Below are 19902 nucleotides of genomic sequence, written 5' to 3' on the forward strand. Positions count from 1 at the left end.
GTTACCCCAGTGCGTGGAACCTTTGTAGATCTTATGTAGTTCACTAGATATTCTTTAGGATTGTCAGGAATAGTTTTGGGTGGGGTTTGGCAAGTTATGATAGGTAGCAATGTCTAACTGAAGTTTGCATAAGTGTAACCTCCAGTGTGTCCTCTCAACTCTATTTGAACTTTCTCAGCCACTGATACCTTATTTATTACACTTCTTTTCCTCCTTTTAGGTCAAGATGCATCATTGATCCCATGGTGCCAGGGCCAGAGTCATCCCTGGGGGTCATCTTCAATGCCATCAGAGAGATTTTCATCCCAGATGTCATATCCTACATAGGGAGGAGGGCAATGGTTTTACTTTCAGAGTTGGGCTTAGAGAGGGAGAGAGAGGCCACATCTGACCAACAAATGAGGTCCTCCAGAGGTGAGTCTTTGGCATACCTATAGGAAAGCTAAGCTTCTCTGCTACCTACATAAATTTTACAAGAGCAAGCCTCAAGATCAAGGACTTGGTCTATTGATTTGAGTGTCCCTAATGTTTGACAGTGTCCAGGGTTTCCCTGGTGGTAAATTTTAATAGTTCGATATTGTTTCTCCCAACCTTCAAGGGACTTTGCTAATACTTTTTATCTGCTTACTATACTCTGGAATGTATCCAGGTATTACATTAATCTATCCAGGATTAAAGGCTCTCATTCTTCTTCTGAGCTCCCTGTGTTTGGATTGTTTAAATGATCTATCTAGACAGGTCAAGTTAGATTATGTGCTACTGAAAATTTAGGTTCTGGGCAAAATAAACCTTTTTCCCTTTGGTCTCACAGAATAGGTGAAATTCTAAAATACAAGCAGTGTCTTCCTTACCCCTGTATTCTGAATTACCTTAATCCTGACCTGCTTGACTTTGTTCTTATCTCTAAAATTCCAGGTTATACATACATAAAACAGCCCCTGAAAATCCAGTTATAACAATTAGCACCCCAAACTAAATGTGACTGCTATAAGAGCTTACAGTCTAGGCTCCAGTTTTCTTATAAGTATTTTCTAAATGATATCATATGCTATTTGCTCTTTTGTTCCTGGCTTATTTTGCCTCACCAAATGTCCAACATATTCATTCACATCGTTGCATGCCTCGCAACTTTGTTCCTTTGTGTAGCAGCACAATATTCAGTCATATGTATCCACCATCGTTTGCCAATCTACTTCTCAGTCAGTGTGTCTCTCAACCACCTCCATCTGTGGGGCCTCATGTATAACGCCCAAAGTCAACAGTCCATCAACACGCTCAATTTTAGAGCATGTTCCCTGGAGAAAGATAGCCAATAACCACACGCTCACCATATAGAAAATCCAAACCTCCCTCTAACTCTTGTCTCTCTCTCCATTAAGTACCGCTGGTATTGCTGTGGTTCTGTAGATGGTTTCCTGTTAAACATAGCCCATAGCTTGCCATAGCATTTTCTCCCCTATAACCTGAACTTACACACTCTTTGTACAAGATTCATACCTTTGTGGTAGTTCGTGCGAGAATTTACTTATATTTGTAGTGTGAGTCAGTGGGACACATAAGTTTATACAACCCCTTTCAATCATGTTAAACTTCAATATGGAAATATTACATATAGCCCCACTAGTGAACTGCTTTCATGTCTGTCTATTTCCTTACAATTAAGTTCAAACTCATCAGCTAACTGTTCACCCATCTCAAGCTTCTGTGTATCTCTAGCTCTCCTGTATTCTGTATTATAAGCCTCTGCTTATACCTTTATGCTGGTCATAAAAGTGGAATCATACAATATCTATCTGTTTGTGTCTGTCTTATTTCACTCAGCATTTTGTCCTCAAGTCTCATCCATCTTTTCATGTGCTTCAGGATGTCATTTTGTCTTACTGCTGCATAATATTCCATCATATGTGTATACCACATTTTGTTGATCCACTCATCTATTGAAGGGTACTTGGTTTGTTTCCATCTTTTGGTGATTGTGATAGTGCTGCTATGAATGTCAGTGTGAAAATATCTGTTTGTGTCACTGCTTTCAGCTCTTCCAGGTATATACTGAGTAATGGTGTTGCCAGGTCACAGGACAACTCAATATTTAATTTCCTAAGGAACTGCCAACAGTCTTCCATAATTCCAACTAGCAGTGGGAATTATACATTCCCACTAGCAGTGCATAAATGTCCCAATTTCCCCACATCTTCTCCAACATTTACAGTTTCCTGTTTGTTTAATAGCTGCCATTCTTATAGGTGTGAGGTGGTATCTCATTGTAGTCTTGATCTGCATTTCCCTTATAGCCAGTGAAAATGCGCATCTCTTCATGTGCTTTTGAGCCATCTGTATTTGTTCTTCAGAAAAATGTCTATTCTTATCTTTAGCCCATTTTATAATTGGGTTGTTTGTTCTTTTGTTGTTGAACTATGTGATTTCTTTATGTATACAAGATATCAAACCTTTGTCCAATGTAAGAGAGTATTTTTAAACTACTTTGTGGCAACACATTTGGCAACTAAGTATAAATGGGAAAATTGTTTTAGAAGGAAAACTTGCACAAACTGATGAAAAATGAAATCACCCTTTATCTAAGAAGAAATTTAATTAATTATCAAAAACTTTCCCACAACAAAAACTTCAAGCCCAATGGTTCCATCAAACATATAAGGAAGATATAAAATCAGTCTTACACAAACTCTTTCATAAGATAGAGGAGTGAATTCTTCCCAACTAATTTTACAAGGCCAGCACAACCCTAACACAACAGCTGAAAATTATAAATCAATAGCACATAAACACAGATACAAAAATTCTTAAAATATTAGCAAGTCAGATCTGGAAATACACAAAAAGCATTAAACATCATGACAAGTAGATTTTTCCAGGAACATAGGCTGGGTTTAACATTTGAAAATCAATTAGTGCAACTCACCATATTAATAAAAAAGGAGAAGAACATATGATCATTTGAATAGATGCAGAAAAATCATTTGATGAAAATTTAACACTCGTTTGTGATTAAAAACTCTCAGAAGCTGGAATAGAAGGGAACTCCCCCATCTGATAAACAGTACTTGGAAAATCATACAGCTAACAATTTTGTTTAATGGTGAAGCATTACGTGTTTTCCCCTAAAATCAAGGGCAAGGACACCCACATTCACCCATTAATTCTATTCTTTTTATCCAAGAGCCTACCCATTGCAATGAGGCAAGAAAAAGAAGTTAAAGGTGTACAGATGAGAAGTAAGCAAATTGTCTTTTTTTCTACAGGTGTCATACTTGTTTTCATAAAAAGTTAAGGAATCCACAAAACAACTAAGTTTTCAGGAAACAGTGTTAATGTCTGAAAATCAATTGTATTTGTATATATTAGCACTAAACTCCTGGAAAATGAAATTAAAATTAATCCTACTTATAATAGCATCAAAAATACACAAAATACTTAAGAATGCATTTAAAAGAAGACATGCAAGAACTTTGCATTAAAAATCACAAAGAAACAAAAAAAGCCACATTTGCAAAAAGAAAAGAAAGTCACAAACACTGCTGAGAGAAATCAAAGAATATCTTTATATGGAAATAAATACCTTATTCATGGATTGGAAAAAATCAATATTTCAAATGTCAATTCTGCCCAACTGGTTATAGACATGACATAATCCCATCAGCTGCTTTGTAGACTTGTCAAACTTGTTCTAAAATTTATTTGAAAATGCCAAGATTTAGAATGTCCAAAGTATCTTGAAAATAACAATTTGGAGGACTTACACTGCCTCACTTCAAAACTACTCTCTAGAGCTACAGAGTCAAAATTCTATGGTATTGGGATTAGGTTTGACAAATATATCAGTAGACCAGATGGAGAACAGTAGTTATACATCCTTTTGATTTTCAACAAAGATGCTGTTTAGTTTGTTAAGCTGCCAGAATGCAATATACCAGAAATGGAACAGCTTTTTAAAAGGGACTTTATTAAGTTACAAGTTTGACAGTTCTGAGGCCATAGAAATGTTTCATCCAGAAAAAAATACCTTAACTCCAAAGAAAGGGTCTGATGATGTTCAGAGTTTCTCTCTCAGCTGGGAGGGCCCATGGTGACATCTGCTAGTTTTCTCTCATTTCATAAGGCTTCCCTGGGGACATTTTCCTTCTGCATCTCCAAAGATCTCTGGCTGTGTGGCCTCTGAAGCTTTGTCCAAAATGGCTCCTTCTTAAAGGGCTCCAGTAAGCAACCCCACCTTGAATGAAGGTAATTATATAGATATGTGTATATCTATGTAATCCTTCACGGAGACACCTCACCATGGAAGCCACCTAATCAAAAGCCACCACCCACAATTGGGTAGGTCATATCTCCATGTAAACAATAAAAAAGGTCTCACTCACCAATACTGAATGAGGATTAAAGAATATGGTTTTCTGGGGTACACAAAAGCTTCAAACCAGCACAGGTGCTAAAGAAATCTGCTAAGGATAAAAAAGTATTTTCAAACAATGATGCTGGAATAACTGGACTTCTACATAGGCAGAAATGAAACTTACTCTCCACCTCACATCATACACAGAATATTAATTTTAGAAAAATCGTAGATGTGTAATAAGTAAAATTATAAAACTTCTGGAAGAAAACATGAGACTGTGACTTGTGGGTAACAAAGGGTTTTTTTTTCAGTAAGATACAGAAAAACAATGATTATAAAAGAAAAAGTGGATAAATTGAACCTGATCATAATTAAAATTTCTCATCAGAAGATATTATTAAGAAAATAAGTATTATAACCACAGAACGAGAGAAAGTATTAACAAAACATATATCTGATAATCACTGGTATCCAGATTATAGTAAGAACTCCTACAAATCAATAATAATAAAAAACTGAATAAAAAAGGGCAAAAAGTTTGAACAGGTATTTCACAAAGGAAGATATACAAATGGATAATGAGAGGGGAGAAATGAAGAACTGGATGCTAGGTGTGCCCTTTCTTCTGGGATGTCATTGCTTTTAGATCCTTTTAATGGACAGAACTCAGGAATAATTTTTTTTTCTTAAATTATGAGTTCATATTGATATTTCCAAATTCAAATATAGTATTATAGCAGTTTTCCTTGCCTGGTCCTATTTTATATGTGCATGTCTTTTCTTTTACAATGAAAATCTTAATGTCTGATTTCATGAATATATTTATTTATTTACTTTATTCTATAGTGTACATAAAACAGTTTCAGGATTACATATATATAGATATTTACATATCTATATAATTACTTAGTTTATTACTTATACCAACTAAGTAAAATTGAAGATTTTTTTTGCACTTCTTTTTGTTTTTAGATTATACCTTACTAAGGATGTACAGAGTAATTTGTCAAAATATATAGATATTTACATATCTATATAATTACTTAGTTTATTACTTATACCAACTAAGTAAAATTGAAGATTTTTTTTGCAGTTCTTTTTGTTTTTAGATTATACCTTACTAAGGATGTACAGAGTAATTTGTCAAAATCTACTTGAATCAATTATTTTCTCTTTGGTTATTTTATCACTTGATTGACAGGTTCATTGGTTTCTGTTTAATTCAATAATAAGTGTTAAAGGAATAAAAGAAATAGAAAATCATTTTGCAGTACCTACTGTAATAACTAATTCAAACAAAGATCTTCAATGTATATTAACATTTTTGGATAAAAATTTGTTGGAGGATAAGATATTCACATTGTCTCAAAATAATACCTGGTTCATGACTTTTTATTTATGGCAAATTTTGCTGTCACCTTCAAGCTTAGAGACACCAATAGGAAAATAGTGTAGTATTAAGTGTCTCCTGAAGTAATGCAATGAAAAGTGCATAAAATCACCTATGTAGTAGTCTTGCCAAAAATGTTTAATATGAATCTAATCAGGGAGTAACAATTAGAAAAATCTAGAACATGAAATACTTTTCAAGACAAAGCTGGCCTGGATTCTTCAAAAGTGTCAATGAAAGTGTAAAAATACAAAGTTAAAATTTTTTTTCTGTGACAGTGACAGATGATGATTTAAGATTATTGTCAGTTTGTTAGGTGAGATGATAGTAGTGTGGTTACTTAGGAGAATGTCTTTTTTCTTAGGAAGTTCATGCTGAGAATTTTGGAGGTGAAGTGTTTTAGTGTCTGCAATTTACTTTCTAATGCTACAGGACATATAGACACACACATATAATATATAAAGAAAGGAAACGTGCCAGAACATTAACAATCGGTAAATTGGGCTTTAGGGGTATTCACTGTAGTAGTTTTTCAACTCTTTTGCATACTTGGAATTTTTTTAAAGTGAAAGCTGCAGTGTAGGACTGTTGGTGACAATCTGAGTCTCTGTCACCAGATGGAGCTAGTGCTTTGCAAATAAAGCAAATAAATAGGCAAATCGTTCATGCTGACTATTAATTGGTATTTATTTAGAACAATTTAGGTGGAAGGAACAAAGGTAATAAATCAAGTTTTAAAATTTTACTAACTTTCACTCTTCTGGCATTATTATATTTTACATGACTAGAAGAATTTCAGCTGTCATTTTTCTTTGTCTCAATCTGCCTCTCCCTTTCCAGGGTCTTTTTTCCTTCTCTAAAGGCTGCTGTAGTAATTCCCTCTGCTAAATGCCACTCACTGATGATAGAATAACCTTCCTACCCATTTCTCTCCCCTTTTCAGAAACCTTCTTCAGATCCCATTTACCCCCAAATTGTTTCCACAACTTAGCCAGGTGTTAAATCTACTTGCCCTGCCCATCTCCCAGTACTGCCTTACATTGACCCAACGCAGGAGACACCTAGATTGCGATCCTTATGTAGTTTTGTTTTTTTATGTCACACCCTTTCTGGCCTTGAGTGTTTTGCTTTTTATGTTTCCATGTCCAAAATGGTCTCTCCATTACCAGTCAAAATCTGATCTTACTGATCATCAAAGCCCAGATTAAATGCCGTTTCTTCATGAAATCTTCTCCAAACATCCTATTTAGAAATATTCCTTCCACTGCACTTTGTAATTTTCTTATTGAATTTAGCACATTTTGTATTAGGTAATAATGATGTATGAACACAAAATTATAAGCTCTTTTGAGGCAGACAGCAATTTAAATTTTATAGTCTCTGTAGTTTGGTTAATAGTGTGTGGCTTTACTGAAGGTCGGTGGAATTGAATTTCAGGATTATTCAAAGCTAGTTTGCAGTAGTGGTAAAAATGTTGACCAATCACTACCAATTGCCAGTTCAGTTCACAAATGTGAAAGGGACCACCACAGTGAGAAATTGAGCCGGGTGAAAGATACCCATGGTTTAGCAGTCCTGCCTCCCCCCAAATTCATCAACTTGAAGTACAGTTCTCATTTAATCTGACACTGTGTGTTAAAACCCTTAAAGTTTTGCAAGTCATTTGACCCATGTATTCTAAATCTCGGGATTTATTCTAAGAACATCATAGGAATGCTCAATGATCAGCTCTGAGAATGTTCTGCAGCTCATGTTTGCAAAAGCTAAACTTTGAAAGCAGCCTAAGTGTCCCACAATGCTGGCAAAAATATTTCTGATACATCCATACAATGAATTATTATGGGGCCACTAAGGATGGTACAAGAGAGGAATATTTAGTGGCATAGAAAGAGGTCCCCAATGTACTATTATTTTTTTGAAATGCTACTTTATTGTGATATATTCATGCACCATACAATCATTATTTTTAAATGCAATTTTATTGAGATATATTCACACACTGTACAATCCATCTGAAGTATACAATCAATGGCTCACAGCATCATCACAGTCGTGCTTTCATCACTGTGATCAATTTTAGAATATTTTCATTACTCCAGAACCCAATGTCTTATTAAGTGGGAAAAAATTTCACAATGGTATTGACATTATAATGCATTTAATAGAAGAAAAAATTATACGTGTAGAGAAAAGACTGGAAAGTAATAGCAGATATATTCAAGGTTGGAAATTATTTTAAATTTTCCTTGCTGGTATCCCCATTTTTTAAAAAAAGTTTTAAGCATGATCCATATTAAGAAAACAATAAAAAATAGTATATTTTGAGAAAGGAATTATATTCCTGCTGTTATTTTATTGTGCACACAAAATTCAGCAGTGCATGCAGGAATTTCAAGGACTAACGCTAGTCTTTCGGCCTTACATAGAACCAGGGGTCAGGAAAAGTCAAAGGCTAACACATGGGAAGACAAAACTGGAGTCAGAGAAGGTGAGGAAGCCTGGCAGCAGAAGGGAGGGTTAAGGAGTGCAGTTCCCACACTCAGGAACAGAGAGCGGCAGGGATGCTCATGGGAGGGCCTTAGGACTCGAGCAGCAACCGGGATTGCCATGTTGTAGGAAGGTGACTACACTTACAAATCTATGTCCAACATTCAGTGTTATTGCTTAGTTTTTTTGTTGTTGTTTTGCATGGACAGGCACCGGCAATCAAACCTGGGTCTCCGGCATGGCAGGTGAGAACTCTGCCACTGAGCCACCACCATTGCACCACCCAAGTATGTGATCTGGAGCATATCGTTTCTGTCATTGAGAACCAGAAAACACCTCGAACATTTGTAGTCTCATCTTACAGGTGAGGAAAGTAACACTGGGTTTTCTTGGCCGAGGCATTACTGACATTTTGGACCAGATTCTTCTTTGTCATAGGGCGCTGTCCCATCAGACCAGGCACGTTAGGATGGCATCCTAAGTGATGATGTCAATTTTGGTAGAGGAAGAGGGATTTGCCTAGCAGGAAGGGAGGCAGGTGAGGAGCATTATGTTCAATCAGAAACTGAGACTTCATTTTAAGACTGCCCTTAATAGTATATATTTCACCGAGCTGTGTTTTCCCCTGTTAGGGGGCTCTAGAGGGTCACATCTGTACTTGAGGAATATAGGCCCAAATTTATGCAAGACCAGTCAAGCCATCAGCAAGCAGAATATCTCATTTGAGTGATTTTTAAAAACTTTTGAATTGTATAATGTAACATATATACAAAGCAAAGAAAGAAAAAAGCAAGTTTTTAAAGCACTCTTCAACAAGTGGTTACAGGACAGATCCCAGAGTTTGTTGTGGGCTACCATACCATCATCTCAGATTTTTCCTTCTAGCTATTCCAGGACATTGGAGGCCAGAAGAAATATATATATATATATATTTATCATCACAATTGACTTTTTTTCTTTTTTGTGAAAAATAACATATGTACAAAAAAGCAATACATTTCAAGGCACAGTGCAACAATTAATTGTAGAAATTTCAGAGTTTGATATGGGTTACAATTCCACAATTTTAGGTTTTTACTTCTAGCTACTTTAAGGTACTGAAGACTAAAAGAAATATCAATATAATGATTCAGCAATCATACACATTTGTTAAGACCTACCTAGTCTATATAACTCCACCATCACCTTTGGTCTTTCCCCCACTCTTTAGGGGTATTTGGGCTATGATTATTCTAACTTTTTCATGTTGGAAAGGCTGTCAATAATATGGGGTAGGGAGATGGAACTAACTGATGTTCTGGAGAGGCTGGGCTCTCTGCATTTGAGGACTTATCTGGTCCAGGGACCCAGCTGGAGGTTGTAGGATTCTAGAAAGTCACCCTCGTGCATGGAACCTTTGAGAATCTTATAGAATGCCCTAGGTATTCTTTAGGATTGGCAAGAATGGTTTTAGGTGGGGTTTGGCAAGTTATAATAGGTAGCAATGTTTACCTGAAGCTTGCATAGGAGTGACCTCCAGAATAGGTTCTGAACTCTATTTGAACTCTCCTAGCCACTGATGCTTTAATGGTTATACTCTTTTCCCCCATTTTGGTCAGGATGGCATTGTTGGTCCCCCAGTGCCAGGGCCAGGCTCATCCCTGGGGGTCATCTCCCATGCCACCAGGGAGACTTTCACTCCTGGATGTCGTGTCCCATGAAGCAGGGGACAATGGCTTCACTTTCAGGGTTGGGCTTAGAGAAAGTGAGGCTACATCTGAACAACAAAAGAGGTCCTCCAGAAGTAACTCTTAGGCACACCTATAGGTAGGCTAAGCTTCTCCACTGCCTACAAAGCTTCAAAAGAGCAAACCTCATGTGATGATTTTAAGTCCCATCTTTGTCAGACAAGGGACTTTAATCTTCTCCCTGCCTATGCAGTGGCTGCTTCCCAGATATGTATGAAAGGATGAATCATTGTCCCTGACTTGGAGAAGGAGTGAAAAGGGTAGTGAAAGTGGGTTCTCACACTGGTGAAGCTATTTTGGGGTAGGGAAAACTCTAAAATATCTTTTCAAATCATGGTGCCATGTTAGATTCCCCAAATTTGGTATGTGTTCTATTTATGTTAATCCCATACATTTTTGTTTTGGAGAAATAACTGTCATTTATTATTATTTCCAGAATTCATCTCAAATTATTCCAAAAATGGAGATATGAATTTAACTTAATACTCATTAAAATTCCTTGAGGACTTCTTGTTTCAAAAAAATTTTTCAATATGCAATCTAAGCATTTTTGTTTAAAAAAAGATAAGAAAATATAATAAACAGAACCAACAACGAAAAAGAAAATAGAATTCACATGCAATCCCACCAGCCAGAGAGACCCAGTATTAATATCTTGCTGTATATCCTTTCAGACTTCTTAAACCAGAGGTTTTGAACCCTGCCTGCACATTAGATTCACCTGAGTAGCTTTAAAAGTATAACCATGATCAGTCTCATCCCAGAATGATGAAACCAGAGTCTCTGGGGATGGGGGGGGGTGGGGTGGGGTGAGAGGTGGCAAAGTCCAGGTGAGAGTAACTGTTTTTTTGTTATTTTTTGTTTTTGTTTTTGCTTTTTTCCCCTTTTCTTTCCTTTTTTATTAGAAAAATGATGGACTTACAGAACAATCATGCATAAAATACAGGATTCCCATACACAACCCCACCACCAACACCTTGCCTTGATGTGGAACATTTGCACAATTGGTCAAACACATTTTTTAAAGTGCACCATTAATTAATGTCCTTGGTTTAAGTAGGCTTCATAGTTTGCATAGTGTAGTTCCATGGATTAAAAAAAAAATCATTCTGTTACCATATGGACAATCTTTTATTTCCCCTTTTAATCATATTCAGAGACACGTTTCAGTGCTGGTAATTGTGTTCACAATGTTGTGCTGTCCTCACCACCTTCTAATACATTTCCGTCATTCCAAATAGGAACCCTGTACATTTTACGTCTTAACTTCCCGTTCCCCATTCTAAACATGACCCCTGATATTCAAGATTCTCACTCTATGAGTTTGCTTATTCTAAATGTTTCAAATCAGTGAGCACGTACAATATCTGTCCTTTCCGCCTGGTGTCTTTCACTCAATATGATGTCTTCAAGTTCATCCGTGTTGTTGCATGTGTCAGGGCATCATTCCTCCTTACAGTTAAATACTCTTCCATAGAACGTATATACCGCATTTTATTTATCCACTCATTGGTTGATGGACACTTGAGTTGCTTCCATCTTTTAGTAATTGTGAATAAAGCTGCTATGAACATCAGCGAACAAATATCTGCTTGAGTCCCTGCTTTCAACTCTTTGGACTATATACCTAGTAGTGGGATTGCAGAGTCATATGGTAATTCTATACTTGGATTTCTGAGGAACCACCAAACTTTCTTCCACAGTGGCTATACCACTTTACATTGCCACCAGCAAAGATTGAGTTCCTATTTCTCCACATTATCTCCAAAACTGTTATTTTCAGCTTTTTTTTTTAGCAGCCATTCTAATGGGTGTAAAATAGTATCTCATCATGGTTTTTATTTTCATGTTGAGTAATTACTTTTTAAAGCCTAGTGTACACCTAAGGGTTGAGAACCACCGTCGTATATGAATGGCCTATTTTCTTTTGTCTCCAGCTAAAGCCGCTAGGCCATGCTAGGCTAGAATAAAAGATTCTGGTGTCTGCAGCTAAGTGGTGCTTTGGCTATAATGGACGTTGACAACTAGGAAATGAGAACAGTAGAGAGGCCACCTGGCATGCAGTAATCCGCAGTGGCCTGGCACTGTCCAAGTCATGTCACCATTCTGTAGAAAATAGCAATCAGTGATTTGGACAGTGGTGGCTGTAGATATTTTGCAAACAGTAGGCTCTCAACCACACAAGCTGGAACTGCCTGTCACTCCATTAAAAATTCCAGGATTTATCACTGGCATGTTACCTTTGAATATGAAAATATGAATGGCCCAATGGGCTTTGTGAAAGTTTCCAGATAAGCTAGATGTTTGGAATGTGTGGAGGCTGCAGGTCACTTTGTCCTGGTCCCACTGACACCTCTTGGAACTGGGCACTGGGGAACTAATTGTAACAAAGAGTAGGGGAGGTGGTGCTGTTGTGTCAGATTGAGAACAGCATTAGCCACCCCTGCATTTGGCAAGAAAACCTGCCCATCAGCCAGGCCTGGAGAAAAAGGAGGTGTTGGAGGGGAGACAGGTTGAATGCTCTGTTGGGACCTCAAGAGCTGCCTTTACCACCCTGGGGTCTGACCTCAGCTCTCTATGGCCCAGAGATGGGCTCTCTCTTGTCTCTCTAGTGGGTGGTCCACCATTCCCCATGACCAACGACTCTCAGGACAGCTACACACAACAGTATTGTTCGGAGGGGAGGAGAACTTCCTAGTGACAGGAATGACCGTCATCAACAGTGGATACCCTCTTTCGCAGAAGGGGAAATAGAGTCACTCTATGAGTTTGCTTATTCTCATGAGCAATTTATGAGAATTTATTCATGTCAGTGGGTCGGGTGCTTCACACTTCAACATCTCGTTTACGGATGAGGAGATCAAAGCTTGAAGAACATGTTCGAGTTCCAAAGCTGGTCAATGTGGCGAGGGCAAGAGTCAAACCTTGGCCTCTCTGACTCCAGAGTTGTGTTCTCTACACCTGCCACCCTCCCCAAGAGGACCAAGCAAGCCGTCAGAAGGCTGCTGAGGGGATAAAGGGGAATGTCATGAAGGCCGTCACAAAGCTTGTACTACACCCATCCCACCCCTGTGGTGACCAGAATGCCTTAGGCTGCCTGACAGTGTGGAAATGCTGAATACTACTTGACATTTGTTTCTCTATTTTTTCCTAACTTGCTAAAGTAAGTCTAACACCCAGACATGTGAACAAATTTTAAGTGTACACTTAAGAACTCAATGAACTTTTACAAATGAATACACTTTGTTATCAGCACCCAGATGAAGTTACAGGCTATTATCAGCAGTCCAGAAGCTCCCCCCTTATCTTCTGAGTCAATGCTGTAAGCACCCTCCAAAAACCCCCATTAAAAAAAAATTCCACTGTTCTGATTGGTAGCACATACATCAGGTTTACCCAGTTTTGAGCATCACGTAAATGGATACTATGCTATGAACTCTTTTGCGTCTGGTTTCTTTCACCCTATATCAGCCTGTAAGATTCATCCAGGCTGCCAAATGTAGTTGTTAATATATATGTTTTCAAGTGCTCTGACATACCCTAGCTATATCCCAGCTTCAAGCAGTTAGATTGTCTTTGATTAGATTACACTCGTCTTTAGGTGTGAGCCAGTACTGGGGCTGCTCCCCGACAGCCACACTGGACTCCAAGAATATCCTATTTCCACAGCAGCTAGCTGTTTCGGAACCATTTCTCAGAGTGGTTTAACTCACCCACTATGCACTGATTTTAAATGTTTTTACCCTGGATAGTTATTGCTCTTTACTACTGTAGCCTTTTCTTTACCAAAATGCTTTTACCGGGGGCACAAGGGTAGTTCAGTGGTAGAATTCTTGCCTGCCATGCAGGAGTCCTGAGTTTGATTCTCAGCTGATGCACTTCTAAAGGAAAAAAACTGTTGCAGTAATGGGGTAGTTACATGGAAGAAGAATGAAATGTGACCCACAGTGTACCAAAAAAAAAAAAAAAAAACTGCTTTCACTGTGTGTGGGAGAGGGTTATAGGAAATCTGTATTTTCTGCAAAACTACAAACACTCTAATTTTTAAAAAATGTGTCTCTCTCTCTCTCTCTCTGTGTGTGTGTGTGTGTGTGTGTGTGTGTGTGTGATTTCCTGGCCATCTCTCAACAGGAACAATTTCTGTTGTGAAGAAGTTTCTATTAAATATTGTGCTTTTCTAATGAGTTATATGGCTTATAGGCAGGTACTGTAACAATAAGTGCTTCCAGACCACTGTTTACATGACTCAAAGGTGCAGAGAGATGGACCTCTGCTCATATCCCTCTGTTTTTGTATGAAATGTGATCCCCACACACTTTGTTCCTTCTCCTAGTCCTGTGTATCAAGCCCCACCCTATTCCACAATAAAATGGAAGGAGAGCCAGTTTTCACTGACTCACAGGCCCATTCTCCTCCCCACATCACCCTCCTCTCTAAAAAATTTTTTTCTAATACTTACCCATATAAATTGACAATTGAATTCTTCTTTTCCAAGGGCCAGGAGCCAGGAGTGCTCAATACCTTTTCCCTTTTCTCTTACCCTCCTCCTCTCCCTCTTGCCACCCCGGCCCCCGCTTTTTTTTGTTCCTAGGCCAGGGTCAAAAATAAAGTTGATTCTTGACATAACACTTTTCAGAAATCACAAAATCTGGTATTATTTGAGGGAAAAAATAGAAAATCCTAAATAAAACATTTAGAAAAATGAATTTTTTTGCTGGAAATTTTATATATAATATCCACCCACCAAATATGTGTTTCTTTAATCTCTCTCCTTTCAACAATTTCGATAAAATATAAGCCACGTGAAATTCCCACCACAACCATTCCCAGGCATACAGATCAGTGAAATCAATCACATTTACAATTTTGTGCTTCCATCACTACCATCCATTAGTGAAACCTTTCCATCAACTCAGAGACCCCGTACCCATATGAATTAGCTTCCATTTCCCACCCATGCTCACTCCTGATACCCTGTAATCTACTTTGTGTCTTTGAATCGGCATATTCTAGTTATTTCCTATTGGTGGAATCTATAGTAAATATTTGTCCTTTTGTGTCTGGCTCATTTCACTCAATATGATACCTTCAAAGCTCATCCATGTAGTAGCATGAATCAGAACTTCATTCCTTTTTTATGGCTCATTTTCCATTTTATGGCTGTACCACATTTTGTTTATCCACACATCTGCTGATGGAAACTTGGGTTGCGTCCACCTTTTGCCTATTGCGAATGACACTGTTAGGAACATTCGTGTGCAAATATGCTGTCCAGTTCCCGCTTTCAATTCTTTCGGGTATTTACCTAAAAGTGGGATGGCCAGGTTATATATGGTAATTATATTTTTAACTTTTGAGGAACTGACAAACTGCCTTCCATAACAGCTGTGCCATTTTACCCTCTCACCAATAATGTATGAAGGTTTGTATTTCTCCACATCTTCACAAGCACTTGTGGTCTTTCATTTTAAAAACAATAGCTATTCTAGTGAGCGTGAGCTGTTTTCTCATTGCGTTTTGATTTGCATTCCCCTAATGGCTAATTATGTTGAGCATCTTCTCATGTGCTTTTTGGCTATTAGTATATCTTCCTTGGACAAATGTCTGCTTGAGTCTTTTGCACATTTTTAAATTAAGTTGAAGAAATTTTTTAAAAAGAATTCTGAATATTAAACCCTTATCAAGTATATAGTTTCCAAATATTTTCTCCCATTCAATATGTATATCTAGACTAAGAACAATCACTGCCTTATACCTGTTTATTTTCTTTTTCATTTCTACCACCAGAACTTGTTTTTCATTTCAGTCATTTGTTATTGTGAAGGATCTGTTATTGTTTGTATCTTTTAATTACTTCATGGGAATTATGCATGTGTTACAATGGGTAGAGAAAGACAAAGTCATGTAGAGATTCGGGCTTACACATTAGCTTCTGATAACATGGTCAGTCAAATTTAGATGATAATGGTCTACTGTGCTTTTGTTTCCACGTTGAAAAATACTTCCCAGGTGCTCCCACTCCTTACATATACATGAACTAGTTGAAGTGAAGTATTAGGAAAGAGATAATTGAGCACGTGCAGCCATTCCTTTCTAATTATTTTGTACAAGCAACTTTTGTGTTTAGCAAAATGAAACCTTATTTTCCCCTCTACAAATGTCATATATATTCATTGTAGAAAATTTAGAAAATAGAAATAAATGAAAGAGAAGAAATAAATGTCACCAATAAAAAATTCGCCCCTAATTCTACAACAGAGAAAAACACTCTTACTATTTAGGGTTAAAACACTACAAATATTTATGTCCCTATCTCTCTCTCTCTCTCTTTTTTTATTTGCATGGACAGGTACCAGGAATCGAACCTGGGTCTCTGGCACAGCAGGCGAGAATTTTGCCACTGAGCTGCCATTGCACTGCCTCATATACCTATTCCTTTTATTTGTTTTTCTTTTCCTTTTCACATGCAAAAAGTGGGTTTACTGGTTTCATTTTTTTACTTATATTGAAAGTGCAATTCCATATAATTAGCTCTTATTTCTTAGTTGTTTTTCAGTATTCCATTGTGTTAGCAAATTATAACTTATTTAACTGCTATTCTATTACTAAGTATTTATATAGTTTTTCAATTTAAAACCCAACTTACAATAAGCATTAAGGGATATGCTTAACCCTTAACTTTTAGTGTGGGTGTACCTGTTTCCTATTAGGCTTCATTCTAGAATCTAGTTCTGCAGTAAGATTTGCTAAAATTTAAATTGCATTATAATGGGATGTTACCATGGATTCGTTAAATCTTTTATTCATTTACCCAACAAATAATTATTGACTGACCATTTTGTGTCAGGTACTCTCCTAGGTACAATGATACAGAAGATAGAAGTGGCCCTTATTTTGAGGAAGTTTAGTTTTGTGTGGGAAAAAGACAATTAAATGAGTAATTATAATATAGTGGGCAAGTGCAATTATCAAGGAAGTACAAGCATCTGAGGAAGCACATAAGAAGCAGCTAATTCAGACTTTGGGGAAAGAGTGGTTAAGGAGAAATGCTCCTATTGCATTAGCATTCCATATGCCATAGAAAGGACTTCACATATTATTTAATTCAAATCTCCTTTGCAGTTGAAATTCAACCTGTCAAGTGGTAAGCCAATAGCACAGAACCAGCAGTGCGGTCAATGGGTTTAGATTGACTGGATTTGAGTCCTGGCTCTACCTGTTTACTCTCTGTGTGTATGGCTTGGGCTAGTTGCTTAAACTCCCTGTGCCTGCTTCATCTGTAAAATGGGAATAATAAAAGTACCCACCTTGAGGTGCTGTTGTGATAGATGATTTAATACGGGAAAAGCTCTTAAAAGAGGGCCTGGTACATAATATATACCAGTTCACGCAGTCGTCATGGTATAGGGAACTCACGGTTTACTGAGGCATTTTGGTTTGTTAGAAAGTCATTCTTTTTATGTTAGGCTGAGATCAGATCCTGTAGCTTTTCTGTTGAAAGTGTTCCCACTGGGAAATGGAAGAAATCTCCATGAGGCAGGTTTCAGTTCAATTTAATGAAGTAGTTTTCAACATTTAGAGTTGTCTAAAAGAAATGTATTGCCTAGGAGTGGTGATTTTCACCAGTTAAAATAACCACCCATCTTAGGCACAGAGTCCCCTGGATAAAATCCAAAATTGTCAGATTCAGAACTTATCTGTGCTACAAGTGGACTCTGAAATGCATTTGGAAAGCACGTGAACAAAGACACATTAAACTTTGATTCTGTACTTCAGTGGAACCCTTATCGACAAACTCAACTTGAAATTACAGATTTGTGTCAGAACACAAGCACATAATCTTGCACTGAATTCCACAGAGAAATTAATATCCCCATGATCCTCAGCTTGAACCTTATAACAGATGATTAAGGACTGCTCTCCTTTATTATTCTTTTTTTAAAATTTATTTATTAATTAAAAAATAAGAAACAAAATAAAATATACATAATCAGTAATTCACAATATCATCGCCTAGTTGCATATTCATCATTTCTTAGAATATTTGCATTAATTCAGAAAAAGAAACAAAAAGACAATCGAAAAAGAAATGAAATGAACACAGGAAAGGAAAAAAAAAAAGATTATACCTATCATACCCCTTACCCCTTGCCTTCATTGATCACTAGCATTTCAAACTAAATTTATTTTAACATTTCTTCCCCCTATTATTTATTTTTATTCCATATGTTCTACTCGTCTGTTGACAAGGTAGATAAAAGGAGCATCAGACACAAGGTTTTCACAATCACACAGTCACATTGTTACAGCTGTATCATTATTCAATCATCCTCAAGAAACATGGCTACTGGAACACAGCACTACATTTTCAGGCAGTTCCCTCCAGCCTCTCCATTACATCTTAAATAACAAGATGATATCTACTTGATGCATAAGAATAACTTCCAGGATAACCTCTCCACTCTGTTTGGAATCTCTCAGCCATTGACACTTTGTCTCATTTCCCTCTTCCCTCTTTTTTTTTTTTTTTGAGAACATTAAACCGCTTCAGTAGCAAAACACATGAAATACACCTCTTCCTTCTATTGATCGAGAAGGTTTTCTCAATCCCTTGATGCTAAGTCTCAGCTCATTCTAGGGTTTTTCTCAATCCCTTGATGCTGAGTCTGTGCTCATTCCAAGATCTCTGTCCCATGTTGCCAGGAAGGTCCACACCCCTGGGAGTCATGTCCCACGTAGAGAAGGGTAGGGTGGTAAGACTGCTCGTCCTGTTGGCTGGAGAGAGGGGCCACATCTGAGCAACAAAAGAGGCTCTCTTGGGGGTGACTGTTAGGCCTAAATTTTAAGTAGACTTGACCTATCCTTTGTGGGGTTAAGTTTCATATGAACAAACCCCAAGACTGGGGGCTCAGCCTATAGCTTTGGTTGTCCACACTGCTTGTGAGAATATCAAGAATTCAACTTGGGGAAGTTGAATTTCTCCCCCTTCTCACCATTCCCTGAAGGGGGCTTGCAAATACTTTTCCAGTCACTGATCAAGTCACTCTGGGATTCATCAGGGTATCACTCTGGATAAACCAACAAAATCTCATGTCCTACCTGAGATTCCAAGTACTTATGACATTCAATCAAGCTATCTACATGAGTTATATTAGGAAATGCTCTAGACAAAATATAAATTTTGTAACAAATCAACATTTTTTGCTTTAGTCTCACACAGAAGGTGACATTTTAAAATATTAATTACCATCTATTTTCAGTACCCTGCAATAATGACATTCCTTTGTTCTTACTCATGCAAAAACATTTTTAAAATTGTACCTTGTACATTTCACTATTATTATACACTCAAGGCATTCCTAGATTATACCATCTCGATCTTTAACATCTATCTTTCTTTCTGATTTCAGTATGTCCCCAGCCCTCCTTCCTCTATCATTCTCACATGCAGCTTCATTCAGTGTTTTAACGTAATTATATTACAGTTAGGTAGTATTGCGCTGTCCATTTCTGAGTTTTTGTATCCAGTCCTATTGCACAGTCTGTATCCCTTCAGCTCCAATTACCCAATATCTTACCCTATTTCTATCTCCTGATGGTCTCTGTTATGAACAAAATATTCCAAGTTTATTCACTGTCAGTTCATATCAATGAGACCATACAGTATTTGTCCTTTAGTTTTTGGCTAGTCTCACTCAGCATAATGTTCTCGAGGTCCATCCATGTTGTTACATACTTCATAAGTTATTCTGTCTGAAAACTGCATAATCGTATGTATATACCATAGTTTGTTTAGCCACTCGTCTGTTGATGGACATTTTGGCTGTTTCCATCTCCTTGCAATTGTACATAATGCTGCTATAAACATTGGTGTGCAAATGTCCGTTTGTGTCTTTGCTCTTAAGTCCTCTGAGTAGATACCTAGCAATGGTATTGCTGGGTCATAT

At 37.3% G+C, this 19902-nt stretch overlaps 1 long non-coding RNA gene across 1 annotated transcript in view; it reads left to right on the forward strand.

The window, feature by feature from the left end:
• The first annotated feature begins 190 nt into the window (after positions 1 to 190).
• LOC143682495 (uncharacterized) overlaps positions 191 to 19902 on the forward strand; it is a 33776-nt gene continuing 14064 nt past the window's right edge. Inside the window, exons 1-2 of the long non-coding RNA XR_013175163.1 lie at positions 191 to 414; positions 8438 to 8592. This is a non-coding gene — a long non-coding RNA (uncharacterized LOC143682495). The remainder of the gene's footprint in view (positions 415 to 8437; positions 8593 to 19902) is intronic.

The sequence above is a fragment of the Tamandua tetradactyla genome, chromosome 5 (assembly GCF_023851605.1).
Source record: "Tamandua tetradactyla isolate mTamTet1 chromosome 5, mTamTet1.pri, whole genome shotgun sequence".
NCBI classification, from domain to species: Eukaryota; Metazoa; Chordata; class Mammalia; order Pilosa; family Myrmecophagidae; genus Tamandua; species Tamandua tetradactyla.